Source organism: Bos javanicus, chromosome 23 (assembly GCF_032452875.1).
Source record: "Bos javanicus breed banteng chromosome 23, ARS-OSU_banteng_1.0, whole genome shotgun sequence".
Classification (NCBI taxonomy): Eukaryota; Metazoa; Chordata; class Mammalia; order Artiodactyla; family Bovidae; genus Bos; species Bos javanicus.
This window is the reverse complement of record NC_083890.1, coordinates 31,726,954-31,742,429: the sequence shown is the minus strand read 5'-3', so window position 1 is coordinate 31,742,429 and position 15,476 is coordinate 31,726,954. Positions and strand designations below refer to the sequence as shown.

Genomic DNA, 15,476 nt, shown 5'->3' with positions numbered 1-15,476 from the left:
TTAACAATTTCTAACTCCCCAAGAGGCTCTGCATTGTTAGAATATCTTAAGCTTCCCATGCCTCTTGTGGTTGGGAGGCTGTGAACAATCACATGCGTAGCTGCAAGAGTCTGGAAACCTGTCAGGCAGGTTAGAAAGCTTTCTGAGGGATTTGAATTGGAACACACCTTATTATACCCTGGAGACTTATTAACTAAAGTTCTAAATTGATTTTCCTACAGAGAAAAGTGATCGGGGATAGCCCCCCGTGAGTGTCAAAGGAGTTGGTGAAAGTCATAAAATAGTAAAACGGACAGATTCTGGTTTTGGGGTAGATGCTCAGGCAGGTCCGGAGGCGGTGGGTGGGGTGGGGTGGGGGGCGCCTCGAGCTCTGACTCGCCTTGCCCATCAGAGCTGAACAACAAATATAAAACACTTGCCCTCTCTGAGGCTTGAACTCAGGACCTTCAGATTATGAGACTGATGCGCTGCCTACTGCGCTAAGAGGGCAGATGATCCCAGCTTCTGTCATTGAAAGTAAAACATAAAATAGTACTTTCCAGTCATGTCTAGCAGTTTCCAACTTTTAAAGAATGTAACCATGCTACTTGTAAATCATTCCATTTAAGCCAGTGCTGCACTTGAAGGGTTCCACATCCAGGAATGGTAGAGTCCACACCTTTCCAACATATACCCAACAACTGGACCCTCTGGCCTGCAGTACCATTTGTACTGGTCCAGTAACAATTGTACTAGTTTTTTGCTGCTCTTTTTCCCTCTTGTGATCTAATGATCTGCCTGTTGTATCCTTCAGAGACCTCAGTCACTCTTACACTTTCCTTGATACCTTATATTTAAAAGAAACCTAAGAAGTACCCACTTAATACTATTAATAGTTCACTGACTGACTAAGTGAATTAATATTCCTCAAATTTGTCTGCACTCCATACTTCTTTATCTCACTCTATGTCTCCAGTTGCATCTACATGCCCAGAGATATTCTCCTTACAAAAAACACAAACTGAACTTAATTCAAAACCTTCTCATTTATTTCAGCCTTAAAATCATACTAAGGGATTTATGGAGATGATTTCATACATTCAAATTGAATTTCAGCAACAGAAGTATGCATCATAATTTACATTTTTCAGATATAATGGAGACTCAGAAAAGTTAAGGTCCCCGAGCTGCTAAGTAGCAAAGCATGAATTGAGAAACAGATTTTAAATTCCAAATTGTGATTTTATTTTTCTGCTGCAGCTGAGGGTCTCACTGTCTGTTCTCCAAAATAACTCATTCATCTAAACTCTAATTCCTAACATCTTCTGTGCTGGTGTTCTGGACTTAGACTTCCAAGTCAATTTTGGCTCATTCTCCACCTTCAAAATCCACATTCACTGTCCTGGCAAATACTATTATTCTTGTGAAACTCTGTTAAATCTATCACTTCCTTTCCATTCAGTCAGGACATATTCATTGGGGAGCTGCTCTGTGCTTGGCACTGCAGTAGGCCCAGTTGATTCAGAAGAAATCTGACCACCCAAACCTCTGGAGCTAGTATGTATATTGACAAGAGACAGTCTTCTTCTGGTTTCACTACTTTCAGTCTTCCCTGGCACTTACAACTAAATAATACTTTAAAAAATGTTTGTTTCCACAATGTCCCTTTGCTTCAATCTGACCATTCTTGATTTTTTATTTTTGATATGATCTTGCTTTTCCCTCAACTCTTTGGTAGAACTTCATTGTGATTTTGCTTTATAAGGTCAGTTCGATCCATTGATGTATGGTGGTGTTTATTTTTTCAACGTGTTTGTTGATTTTTCTAATCTACTAGATTTATCATTAATGAGAGATGTACATACTGAAGGCCAATAGAGCCAGGCCTGTCCTGTTTTGCCCTTACCCAGGGAAGAGTCCAAAGTGTCTAATTTTTTCCTTTCTTTCTACAATTTAGAAGATTTACAGTTCCTCAGCTGAAAGAGTAAAAACTGGAGAATGTGGGCATCGATCCCACTACCTCTCACATGCTAAGCGAGCGCTCTACCACTTGAGCTAATTCCCCACATCCAGCATGCATTTTTTTCCTTCCATTTTTCAGTGGACTGTATCCACGTCATTATTCATTCTTCCAGGCTGCTAGAACTTCAGGAAATGTCAAGGTCTTTAAGCTGGACTAAGGGTCCATCTTCTCAAGGATCCTCCAAGGCCAGAGAGCAGTTGGTACCTATTCCTCTGCCAAGGAAAAAAGAAAGTCACTGTGACAAAATCTGGCCAAAAAACTATGAATTTCAGATTTTTCCAACAGAAGGGACCACATCCCATTTGGGAGGACTCACCCAGAACAGTGGGCTAATGCAGCCGGACTATCTCAGATTGATAATCTATCTGTTTCTTAAACATGAAACTAAAACAGCAAAGCAACAGAAATGAGATGAACACTGGTTCCCTTTAGGAGAGGCAGAGGGCTGAGTTTTCCCAGATGGTAGAAGGTACAAGGGAGCAATTGTTTCTGCTTAGTTTTGAACCAAGGGCCTCCAGCGTGTTAGGCAAGCATGATAACCACCACACTACAGAACCTTACACATTGCTTTATTTCTGGAATATTTATGGGATTCTTGCTGAGGCAGGTCTTAAGAAGTTATGTATTTATGCTATATGCAAGAACAAAAAAGAAGTACATACTATTACATACAAAAGCCATCAGAAATTAGAGGTGAGACATAGAGAAAAGGAAAAATGCATGGACATTGTAGGATGTAGATGTACAGTGAACACAGGATGGAAGGAAAAAGCATGGAGGTAGGGATTCCTGTGTTCAGAAATATACCTGTTCAATTGGAGTGGGTGTATGTGCGTTTTTGTGTGTAAAATAGACATGAAGGGAAACAGTGGTTGAAAAGCCTGGACACATGAAGATACACTGGCGAGAAAACTGGAGGCTTAAGAACACTTGAAAAAAATCCCATGCAGACAGCTTATGTAATCAAGGTAACATTTTATGATAAATTTTTAATTTTGAATGCCATATAGGTAGGAAATGGGGAAACTGGAATTAAGGAGAATGAAAAAGAAGTTATATTAAGGGATTGAGGTTTATTCTTTTAGCTTCTGAGATTAGCAGTAGCATGAGTCTTTCTGCATCTCCAGTCCAAGACTCTCTCTGGCACAGAATACTTTCTCCATTAGCATAGAATAGATCAAGGCATAGATGTATGAGAAGAAAGAGAAAGATTCTGGAGAGTTGTGTAGGAAGGATCTACAATATCTAAGTATGTGTCAAGACACTGGATGTAGAGATTTGAGGGAGAAGAAGTAGTCAAGGACACTTAGAAGTCTGGACCCTGGGTGACAGACACAGAAGTGATTTTGATTTAGTGTCTGATGAGTGGAAAACTAAATACACTCATTTAAAAATTTGTTCTATGAATGTGTGAAGGGAGGAACTGGTATTCCTTATAGACCTATGAGACTATACCTTAAATTAAAAGACAAGCTCACATCATTTCATATAGAAAACAAACAAACAACCAGCTTTTCATGTCTGGTTTTGCTCCTTAAAGCTAACAGACTTGAGAAAAATGATTCAACTTCCCTGAAATTCAATTCCATCTTTCAAATGGGAGTGATGATATTTGGGTTATTTGCAAGGTTAATCAAATGACTTGCATAAAATCAATAAACTTTCAGGACACTTTCTAGAATGTGGTGCAGATTAGATCTACAGAAACTACCCCAGATCTACAGGTTAGATCTACAAAAGCTACCCCACTGTCTCCTCCTATATATATGCCTTATTTCCAAAATCTTGTAACAATCACAGTTGTTTCTATAGAGACATACACAATGAGTGGGAGAGCCCCAAATTCTCAACTGCACCCAGAACAGTGCATTAACAAGAAATATTTGTTACATGATTTAAAAAATAAATGATTTTACCCTTCCCCATGTCTTAACTGTGGTTGGACAATCTTTAGAGCATGAATTTGGAAGAGAAAACTTCCCTTGCTTCTTCCACCAGGAGGAGAGGAAGATCAAAAATACAGTATAGCTTTTGTTTTCTGGTGTAATCTAAATTTCTTATCCATTTCACTCAAACTGCTGAGAGTGCAACAAACCAGAAAATTGATTCCATTTTCTTGAGTGAATATTGAATATTGGAACATCCACCCCATGATTTGGAGAAGGAAATGGCAACCCACTCCAATATTCTTGCCTAGAGAATCCTGTGGACAGAGGAGCCTGGTGGGCTGCCATCTATGGGGTAGCACAGAGTTGAACACAACTGAAGCGACTTAGCAGCAGCAGCAGCAGCAGCATCCAATGCTTATCTGGCAGCATTTGCTAGTTTTCTTTTGTATTGATTTCTTTAAGCGCAGATCACACACATTTTCTTTTCTTTCAACTTGGCTTTTCACCAGACCAACTGTGAAAAAAGTGAGGGCCTGCCCTCTCTGAGGTTTGAACTCAGGACCTTCAGATTATGAGACTGATGCGCTGCCAGCTGCGCTAAGAGGGCAGACAACTTAATGTCTGTACATTGAAATTAAAATATGAAACAGCATTTTCCAAGCATGTCTATTTCATCTGTTTTCAGCTTTTAAAGAATCTACTCTATGTTATTTGAAAATCACAATGTTTAAGTCAATGCTACATGGGTAGGAGTCCATATTTATGAAAGGTAGAGTCCATGCCTTTCCAGTATTCAACCTAAGACAGGACCATCTATACTTCAGCAATAAGGACAATTCATCGTGTCTGTCTTTTGCTGGTCTTGTGTTCGAAAGACATTGTGTTTCCTGCCCTCAACCGAAATTACATCTTTCATGATCTTTGTTGAAGAAACATAGAAGGTGCTCAGTTAATATTATTTCTCTTACTGACTGAATCAGTATCCTTCAAATTTGTCTATAGTCCATACTTCTCTATCTTTATATCTCCACTTGCATCTATGTGACTGGAGACATTCTTCCCGACAAAAACATAAACTGAACTTAATTTTAAAAAGTCTTCCATTTTTTTCAACTTTATATGCTATTAATTATGCTAAGAGATTTATGGAGATTATTTCATGTAGTCTAATTGAGTTTTGGCAACAAAACTATTTATCATAGTTTACTAAACCAAACTTTGGGGTGCTGGCCTCAGAGCAGCAAAGCCAGTCAGCTGCCATCAGGTTGTGATGAAGGAAGGTGAAGGATTTATTGCAGGGTGCCAAGCAAGGAGAACCAGCTCAAAAGATTCAGATACCCCAAAGTCTTTGAAGGCAGGGTTTTTAAAGACAATGTGAGGGTGACTGTCTCAGGGTATATAATCAAGGGCTTCCCAGGTGGCTCAGTGGTAAAGAATCCACCTGCCAATGCAGGAGATGCAAGAGACCCAAGTTTGATCCCTGGGTGGGGAAGATCCCGTAGAGTAGGAAACGGCAATCCACTTCAGTATTCTTGCTGGGAAATCCCATGGACAGAGGAGCCTGGCGGGCTACCATCCATGGGGTCCTGAAAAGTCAGATGTGACTGAGCCCAGGACAGTGTGACAGTGTGATAGTGTGAGGGAGACTGTCTCAGGGTGCATTAGGAGCAGTGTGCAACTCTTTGATTGGCTGATGGTGAGGTAACAAGGTAATATTTTGGGTAACAATTATCAGTTTTTGCCTCCAACCAGTCTGAGATCTACAAACTATTGGTCAGCATGCAGTCAACTTTTTCATCTGATAGGAGTTTTCGTATCTGCAAAATAATTCAAGGATATGGCTCATAATATTAACCATAGCCCTTGAGGAGAAGCTAAAGGCTCACGGCTCTATTTTATGGCTAAACTATTGTCTTGTTTGACCGCTTTCTTTTGTTTCTGCATTTTCTCACTTCTCTGATTAAATTTGCTCTTTGAAGTTGAGGGAAGATCTCAGATGCTAAATTTTTTTTTACGAACAAGAGTTAGGGGGGACATGGGGTGAGGCTAGTGTCTGTCTCCGGAGGAGGAATTTGGTGTTAATTTTGAAGTTGAATGCAACAACCTCATCCAGTAGGGTGATCAGTGAAGCTTTCCTTTACCATGCTGAAGATACTAATGTGGGGGTTCAATATGAATTTATTTTTTTGTGTACAGAATGTCAATCGAATCGACTTGTTTTGAGAAGAAAGGGAAGGGAAGTCAAATCAACAGAAATGTTAAGATAACCTATACTTCCTTTTACAAATAGCAGGTTTGGGACTGCAATCAGAAGTTAATACAAACTTCAGGAGAATCAAAATATTTACCTTTATGAAAAATGGCTGGAATAGAAACTGGGATTTGGACAAGAATCCACGAGCAGAGGGGCTGAATGTATGAATTTATTTGTTTGCCTTTGATCAACGTGACTGTCTGGGAGAGGACGAAGAGGAAATTTGGTTTTCCATCAACAACTGTCATTCAGGCCCTATGGAGACAAATAAAGCAGGAAGTGGGTCTAGAAACAGTGAGGGCTATGGGGGTAACAGGGTACGTTGCATTTTAGCTGAGGTCATCAGACTGAGCAGATGACATTTGAACTTTCCTGCTGTCAAGTTTCATAGTTACCAAAGTTTCAGGCTAATAATAAAGAGATGATAAAGTCTTCCTAATGAATTTGAAGGAGGGGAAAATACTGGAACGTGGTTTATTATTCAGCTTTCTGGAAAACACTTGAGAGATCTGATTAGGGTGTTAGTTTTCTCACAGCTTGGTTACAGCCTGCTGTTAACTCCATTACCTTGAAGAAGGAAAGGAGCAGGTTGCCCTGACTGGACTGACTCCATTTTTAAAAGGAAAGGAACTCCATCTTGCCCTCTCAGTGAACTTTGGACTACTTATCTGGTAACCAGGGAGACAACATACCAAATTGCCAGGCAGCTCCCTCCCCGACCACTCCCCCGCGCCCCCCCCCCCCACCCGCCTCCCGCCGCCCTCCGCCCACCACCACCAAGGGACAAACACCCAACCAGGCAGAGCTCGCACCTAGACTCCCTGGAGCCAGGAAGAGTGTAATAAACCACTATGTAATCAATTACCTCTGTAATCTTTGCAGTGCCCATTGATGCGGACTACTCTGCATGACTAGGTGACCTTCAGATTGTGAATTATCTGATTGTGAATCAGGCTGTAACCTGATTGTATCTCTAACATTTTCCAGAGCAGACTTAAGAAATTTGGGGATGTGGGCTTGGGCACATACACTTTAGGTAGAAAAGGTTGTAACAAAAATCGGTAGGGGTCCCTGGCTAAAGAGGAAACTCTGCCTTGGACCCGCCGGTGTAATAAACTGCACTCCACTATTCACGCTGTCCTTCTGAATGAGTTTGCCTCCCGGAGCGTTTGGATACAACAACTTGGTTAGTAATCTGGATAATCAAGATAGCTATTACCTTGTTAGAAGTCCCCTGAACAAAGTGAAGCATAACTACAACGGGTGGCTCGGCAGAGGGAGGGGTCGGTACTGATGAGTATGAAAGCAGGAAGGGAATGAGAATGCAAATTCTTCAAGACTTTCCTCCTGCCTGGCACACTTTGGCTCAGCAACCTGGGCAGTGGTATTGGTGGTATCTGTCTTTTGACTCAAGAAATGTACCTCCTATTCCAGGCTTTAAAAGAAGTTTGATCTACAGTATCCTAAAAGGCAACAATGCAGCCAGGATGAAAGGAGCCATTCTTCCCACTCTCTTTCTCTTCTTTGTTCTCGTTTCTCTTCTTGTCTGTCCTCGAATTCCTTCAGCCGCCTCCAGGGCTCTTTCAGCATGGATCTCAGTAGACAGTGATAGAAAAATCCGTCCATTTACTCCCTTCTGTTAGCTGACCCGGCTGCTTGAGCGTCCTCGACCCTCACGAGGAGTCACTTCTCGAGGGCAGCGACCGAAGGGACTTCTCAACTTTGAGTCGCCGACCCCGGACTGCGCTTGATGCGTTTAAAGCGCGGTATTGGGTTGATGTTCTGCAGACACCTGCAGGGCAGGGAAACATGCTGGCAGCTCCTCCCAGCAGATCCCATTCGCATCTCCCAATCCTTGATAGATACAAGATCCACATCGTCCTTGTTTACTGTGTGAAGATCTGAACGCTTACGAAGTGCTTTTCCTCACTCGAGGTTCTTCTAAGACCTGACCGCTGATTCCCACGCGTTCTGCCTTCCCTACTTACGGTTCTCTTTGTTGTTTATGACATCGCTGTTGCTTGTTTCGGTGTGGACTCGGACAGCTGAACGCTGGAGAAATTTTAGCAGGATTCGTCGAAGATTCTGTTCTCTAGAGAGCACTATATTCTCAAGAGGCAAGCGTTCTCAAAAGGTAGAGTTTTCCATGCAACAGGCGATAGTACAAAAGGTATTAGTTGATGTGCAAGATTACTGTCTTATTCTTTTGTGTATCTTTTCTAGCTCCGCCCCGGTCATCTTCCCTCCATTCTTTGTGATGATCGTAACAACAAAGGTTTTAAGAGGACTTCTTCATACTGAGAGTCTCAGGTGGGTTGTAAAAACACACCACCCTACCATCCCCCTAAAGAGGGGAGAGGAGACCTCGAGCCAGCCAGGAGTCGAACCTGGAATCTTCTGATCCGTAGTCAGACGCGTTATCCATTGCGCCACTGGCCCTATCGGCGTGGGTGCTCTTTAAACCATCATTAATTAGCCTTTAAGATGTTTTTGCACTTTCATATCATGGAATTTCTGGATGTAGCCGATGTACACTCGCTCTTCTTTTGATTTGTCTGCCCTCTACTTTCCCAGATGAGACGATATAAAGATTTACGGTCTACTTTGAAGTCTCATTATAGCAATAACCTGCCAGCCTAAAGTCCTTGACCTCCTGGTGAAGGGCCTGGAAGGAGCAAATGATGGAGTTCTTAGGACTTTGCTAATGAGAACGGAAGGAAACCGGGAAATAGGGACCAGAGTAAACAAACAAACTAACAGAAATATTCGCAAACCTAATCGAGTTCTTAATTCTTCCCCCCATTTGGATCGTGCTCTTTCCTTGTTCGCCTAGGGTGCAGAGCACACTCCTCATTTCGGCATTTATCACATTCTTGTGAACAGCTGTTTGCTCAGTGGTCCTCTCCACTCAATTGCATATTTCTTAAGGCCAGCATGCTCCGTATCTACAATGACTAATTTTACATTAAAAGTCTGCATGCATGAATGAAGAGTTGAGAAAAATGCCTGTAAACATCAGGAAAACAGTTTATGGTACAGGTAGGCATCACAAGCATTCCATGCTACCTCAACCCAGATGTTTAAATGGAAGAGCAAAGGCATGCTATGTACAGCAGCCGAATTCTAGTTTCCTGAATATGTTTTGAGGTTCATGGTGTCTGTTTATGTACTCAGGGGTGGAGGCTGGGCATGTGTCCATTAAGTCTGAAGCCAGTGACAATCAGACAGTAGGACTGGGCTGGAGCTAGTGGCTGAGAAGTAGGCCTTCTAAGTGAAGAGAATGCAGAGTCTGCTGATAGCAATGAAAAAACTTAGTGAACCAAGGGCGCACCAGACCAATATTTTTAATATCATTTATGTAGCTTGTTTCGAGTTTTTCATAATGCCAGTGATTAGGAGGACTTAGAACACAATTCTTACAGAACTATAAGACATCTAGCCCAAAGATTCCTCCCCTATAAAGGACACTTTCAGTAATAGCTCTACAATTATTCGAATGACAGCATTCAACTGACTTACAATGGATTTTCTATCATACATGACAAGTCAAGAAGGTAGGGAGGCTATGAGCCTCATTAATAACAACTCTATGATGTTATTCAGAACCAAGACTTTTTGAATGATCGAGTCTTTGCATTATGTCATTCTCACTATATGGATCTTATACACCAGCTGGTTTCCTTGTAGTACCTCTGACTCTCACAATATCAAGATAAACTCCAGGAAAATAAGCAGACTTCTTTATTGTATCTCTTGTTAAGAACTTCTTTTATACATTCCTTAGTGGATTTCCCCCTCACATTGGCTAGATTTGTATCACACATTCTTACCTAATCCAAGTACTGCCAAGAATGTGACCACTGTGATCAGTTAGATCAATCATAACTCTGCCTCTGCAGCTGAGATAGGGTCCACCTCCTGCAAAGCCAAGGCAGTATAGAAAAGGTTATGTGAATGAAATCATGTTTCTGTTCGAGAGGAGGAATAGGGGCTCTGTTGTTGGTGACTGGTGGTGGAACAAACAAGCAATATTAGTTGCTGTACCCTACACCATCCCCATATTTGAAATAAAATGAAGTAGGCATTTTTTAGCATGTTCAAGACCTCCATTCCTTACCTTATTAACTCACACTGAGGTAGGAGACAGTGGGCCTCTGGTCCAGACACTTGGTGTTTGTCAAGTGGAATAAAACAGAGCCTTTGTTCTCATCCAGACACTCCAAGGACAAAGCTAAAAGTTGAGCTCTGCTAAAGAGATAAGCTGCCCGCTCCTAAGGTCAAGGAAGACTTCCTGTCTATACACATGCAGGAAGGGCTTCTTGGGGGTCGAAAAGGAAGTGGGCCCCATTTCATAATAAGTGTGGACACACACTCATAGGCCTTTGTGGTGGGATCCATCTTAGAAAAATGTGCACACATCTTGGAGAGGATCCGTGGACCAGTCAGATGTGAAGAGAGGAGCAAGATAATTGGCCAAAGGTAACGAAGACCCAGAAGGACTGTCCTATATAAGTGGTTTACATCACCTCCTTACTGAGCTCCTCCACACTCAGGATGCCTGCATTCCTCTCCAGGTGTGTATCTCTGCCTAGCTTCTGAGTTAGATAGAAGCTAGTTTTCTAAGTTAGTCTTCTATCTAAGCTAGTTAGGTAGAAGCTGTTTTCCTGTGTGCTCTCCCATACATTGCGCTGTGTCTCTAATAATAAACTTTGGACCTGTTTTTACAGTTTTTGCCTCCTTAAAACACTCATGCTTTCAAACAGGAGCAAGACCCAGGACCACTTTGCTTCTAGCTTCTAGCCCCCAGTGGTCTAGTGGCTAGAACTTTCATTTTTCATCCAGGTTCCCCAGGTTTAATTTCTGGACAGGAAACTAAGATCTCTTTTCAGGACTGCTCACTGCTCTCCCTCTGAGATCATTTGGTACCAAAACCCAGGAGTTTAAGGGAAACTGCCGGTCCTGTCCAAACAACTGACTGGAGACTCCTGCCTTTCACTCTCTCTCCCACACTTCTGTGATTTTCTTTCATACCTTACTTGCACAGCAAGGTTTCTTTTTTTTTACCTAATACTTTAACACCCTCTTGGGGAAGGACTAACTGAACCCTTGTTGCTGCCAAGCCCACTGTTGTCAGCATCAATATTAAACACAAATTTCCAGAGCTAACCATTACAAAAAGCATCTGATATACAGCTTATATTCAGTATTTGTATTTAGTACAAGTACATTAATTGTGCATGATTACATGTTGTTGTTCAGTTGCTAAGTCGTGTCTGACTCTGTGACCCCCATGAACTGCAGCATGCCAGGCTTCCCTATCCTTCATTATCACTTGGAGTTTGCTCAAGATCATGTCCTTCGAAACGCTGATGCTCTCTAACCATCTCACCCTCCACAGCCCTCTTCTCCTTTTTCCTTCAATCTTTTCCAGCATAAAGGTCTTTTCCTATGAGTTGGCTCTTCACATCAAATGGCCAAATTGATGCTGGTCCGTCAGCTTCAGCATCAATCCTTCCAATGAATATTCAGGGTTTATTTCCTTTAGGATAGACTGGTTTGATCTCTTTATAGTCCAAGGGACTCTCAAAAGTCTCTCATGATGACATATTGACTTATATATCAGAATTGTATAAGTGTGGTTATTAATAATACCATACATCACAGATCTTATCATGACTGCAGAGTAAAATGACACTACAGTTTCTGACTTTAAAGTGTCAAAGGCTAACAAGTGTATAATAGTGTAGAGATCTGAAGTTCAACTTTAAACAGCTCCAGAGTAGGGCAGGAGTCTTAAATTCCTAACTCTGGAAATCAGTAATTTATGCTACCTAAATTCAGGCGGGTCATGGTGGAGAGATTTGACAGAATGTGGCCCACTGGAGAAGGGAATGGCAAACCGCTTCAGTATTCTTGCCTTGAGAACCCCATGAACAGTATGGAAAGGCAAAATGATAGGGTACTGAAAGAGAAACTCCCCAGGTCAGTAGGTGCCCAGTATGCTACTGGAGATCAGTGGAGAAATAACTCCAAAAAGAATGAAGGGATGGAGCCAGAGCAAAAACAATACCCAGCTGTGGATGTGACTGGTGATAGAAGCAAGGTCTGATGCTGTAAAGAGCAATATTGCATAGGAACCTGGAATGTCAGGTCCATGAATCAAGGCAAATTGGAAGTGGTCAAACAAGAGATAGCAAGAGTGAATGTTGACATTCTAGGAATCAGCGAACTGAAATGGACTGGAATGGGTGAATTTAACTCAGATGACCATTATATCTACTACTGCGGGCAGGAATCCCTCAGAAGAAATGGAGTGGCCATCATGGTCAACAAGAGAGTCTGAAATGCAGTACTTGGATGCAATCTCAAAAACGACAGAATGATCTCTGTTCATTTCCAAGGCAAACCATTCAATATCACAGTAATCCCAGTCTATGCCCCAACCAATAACACTGAAGAAGCTGAAGTTCAACAGTTCTATGAAGACCTACAAGACCTTTTAGAACTAACACCCAAAAAAGATGTCCTTTGCATTATAGGGGACTGGAATGCAAAAGTGGGAAGTCAAGAAACACCTGGGGTAACAGGCAAATTTGGCCTTGGAATATGGAATGAAGCAGGGCAAAGACTAATAGAGTTTTGCCAAGAAAATGCACTGGTCAGAACAAACACCCTCTTCCAACAACACAAGAGAAGACTCTATACATGGACATCACCAGATGGTCAACACCGAAAGCAGATTGATTATATTCTTTGCAGCCAAAGATGGAGAAGCTCTATACGGTCAGCAAAAACAAGACCAGGAGCTGACTGTGGCTCAGATCATGAACTCCTTATTGCCAAATTCAGACTTAAATTGAAGAAAGTAGCGAACACCACTAAACCATTCAGGTATGACCTAAATCAAATCCCTTATGATTATACAGTGGAAGTGAGAAATAGATTTAAGGGCCTAGATCTGATAGATAGAGTGCCTGATGAACTATGGAATGAGGTTCGTGACATTGTACAGGAGACAGGGATCAAGACCATTCCCATAGAAAAGAAATGCAAAAAAGCAAAATGGTTGCCTGGGGAGGCCTTACAAATAGCTGTGAAAAGAAGAGAGGCGAAAGGCAAAGGAGAAAAGGAAAGGTATAAACATCTGAATGCAGAGTTCCAAAGAATAGAAAGAAGAGATAAGAAAGCCTTCTTCAGTGATCAATGCAAAGAAATAGAGGAAAACAACAGAATGGGAAAGACTAGGGATCTCTTCAAGAAAATCAGAGATACCAAAGGAACATTTCATGCAAAGATGAGCTCGATAAAGGACAGAAATGGTATGGACCTAACAGAAGCAGAAGATATTAAGAAGAGATGGCAAGAATACACAGAAGAACTGTACAAAAAGATCTTCACGACCCAGGTAATCACGATGGTGTGATCACTGACCTAGAGCCAGACATCCTGGAATGTGAAGTCAAGTGGGCCTTAGAAAGCATCACTATGAACAAAGCTAGTGGAGGTGATGGAATTCCAGTTGAGCTATTCCAAATCCTGAAAGATGATGCTGTGAAAGTGCTGCACTCAATATGCCAGCAAATTTGGAAAACTCAGCAGTGGCCACAGGACTGGAAAAGGTCCGTTTTCATTCCAATCCCAAAGAAAGGCAATGCCAAAGAATGCTCAAACTACCACATAATTGCACTCATCTCACACACTAGTAAAGTAATGCTCAAAATTCTCCAAGCCAGGCTTCAGCAATATGTGAACCGTGAACTTCCTGATGTTCAAGCTGGTTTTAGAGAAAGCAGAGGAACCAGAGATCAAATTGCCAACATCCTCTGGATCATAGAAAAAGCAAGAGAGTTCCAGAAAAACATCTATTTCTGCTTTATTGACTATGCCAAAGCCTTTGACTGTGTGGATCACAATAAACTGTGGAAAATTCTTAAAGAGATGGGAATACCAGACCACCTGATCTGCCTCTTGAGAAATTTGTATGCAGGTCAGGAAGCAACAGTTAGAACTGAACATGGAACAACAGACTGGTTCCAAATAGGAAAAGGAGTACGTCAAGGCTGTATATTGTCACCCTGTTTATTTAACTTATATGCAGAGTACATCATGAGAAAAGCTGGACTGGAAGAAACACAAGCTGGAATCAAGATTGCCAGGAGAAATATCAAGAACCTCAGATATGCAGATGACACCACCCTTATGGCAGAAAGTGAAGAGGAACTCAAAAGCCTCTTGATGAAAGTGAAAGTGGAGAGTGAAAAAGTTGGCTTAAAGCTCAACATTCAGAAAACGAAGATCATGGCATCTGGTCCCACCACTTCATGGGAAATAGATGGGGAAACAGTGGAAACAGTGTCAGACTTTATTTTTCTGGGCTCCAAAATCACTACAGATGGTGACTGCAGCCATGAAATTAAAAGACGCTTACTCCTTGGAAGGAAGGTTATGACCAATCTAGGTAGCATATTCAAAAGCAGAGACATTACTTTGCCAACAAAGGTTTGTCTAGTCAAGGCTATGGTTTTTCCTGTGGTCATGTATGGATGTGAGAGTTGGACTGTGAAGAAGGCTGAGCACTGAGGAATTGATGCTTTTGAACTGTGGTGTTGGAGAAGACTCTTGAGAGTCCCTTGGACTGCAAGGAGATCCAACCAGTCCATTCTGAAGGAGATCAGCCCTGGGATTTCTTTGGAAGGAATGATGCTAAAGCTGAAACTCCAGTACTTGGGCCACCTCATGCAAAGAGTTGACTCATTGGAAAAGACTCTGATGCTGGGAGGGACTAGGGGCAAGAGGAGAAGGTGACGACAGAGGATGAGATGGCTGGATGGCATCACTGACTCAATGGACGTGAGTCTGAGTGAACTCCGGGAGTTGGTGATGGACAGGGAGGCCTGGCGTGCTGCGATACATGGGGTCGCAAAGAGTTGGACACGACTGAGCGACTGCGACTGATTTGATCTGATCTGATCTAAATTTGTCTATAAAAGATATAACGCTCACTGATCCCCAGGTTTATTTTTGCAGCTTAACAGTTGACATTTTAAATTTATTTCTTCATCACAATCTGTTCCTTTCCAGCATAAGCGTAGTTGAACACTTTCTGTCTTAAAATTTACTGTTTTTTTTGTATGTTTAAAGTTTTTTCTTTTTAATATTTATTGGAATATCATTGATTTACAATGTTGTATTTGTTTTGGGTGTATGCAAAATGAATGTTATGTATGTTTAAAAATCTACTTTTTTTTTTTTTTAAGATGCTTTTCCTGTATAGTCCATTACAGAGTACTGAGTAGAATTCCCTGTGCTACACAGCAGGTTCTTATTTATT

The 15,476-nt window shown here is 41.6% G+C and overlaps 1 long non-coding RNA gene and 4 other non-coding genes across 5 annotated transcripts; all 5 read right to left on the bottom strand.

Annotated features, from left to right (window-relative positions):
- Positions 1-416: 416 nt before the first annotated feature.
- TRNAM-CAU (transfer RNA methionine (anticodon CAU)) lies at positions 417-489 on the bottom strand. The gene has a single exon. It is a non-coding gene; the product is annotated as a tRNA-Met (tRNA).
- A 1,482-nt stretch (positions 490-1,971) lies between these two features.
- TRNAA-AGC (transfer RNA alanine (anticodon AGC)) lies at positions 1,972-2,044 on the bottom strand. The gene has a single exon. It is a non-coding gene; the product is annotated as a tRNA-Ala (tRNA).
- A 2,381-nt stretch (positions 2,045-4,425) lies between these two features.
- TRNAM-CAU (transfer RNA methionine (anticodon CAU)) lies at positions 4,426-4,498 on the bottom strand. The gene has a single exon. It is a non-coding gene; the product is annotated as a tRNA-Met (tRNA).
- A 1,798-nt stretch (positions 4,499-6,296) lies between these two features.
- On the bottom strand, positions 6,297-8,577 carry LOC133237041 (uncharacterized). The gene is made up of 2 exons (XR_009733103.1): positions 7,365-8,577; positions 6,297-6,400 (listed from the first exon to the last, which is right to left on the bottom strand). It is a non-coding gene; the product is annotated as an uncharacterized LOC133237041 (long non-coding RNA).
- On the bottom strand, positions 8,512-8,584 carry TRNAR-ACG (transfer RNA arginine (anticodon ACG)). The gene has a single exon. It is a non-coding gene; the product is annotated as a tRNA-Arg (tRNA).
- Between the last annotated feature and the right edge of the window lie 6,892 nt (positions 8,585-15,476).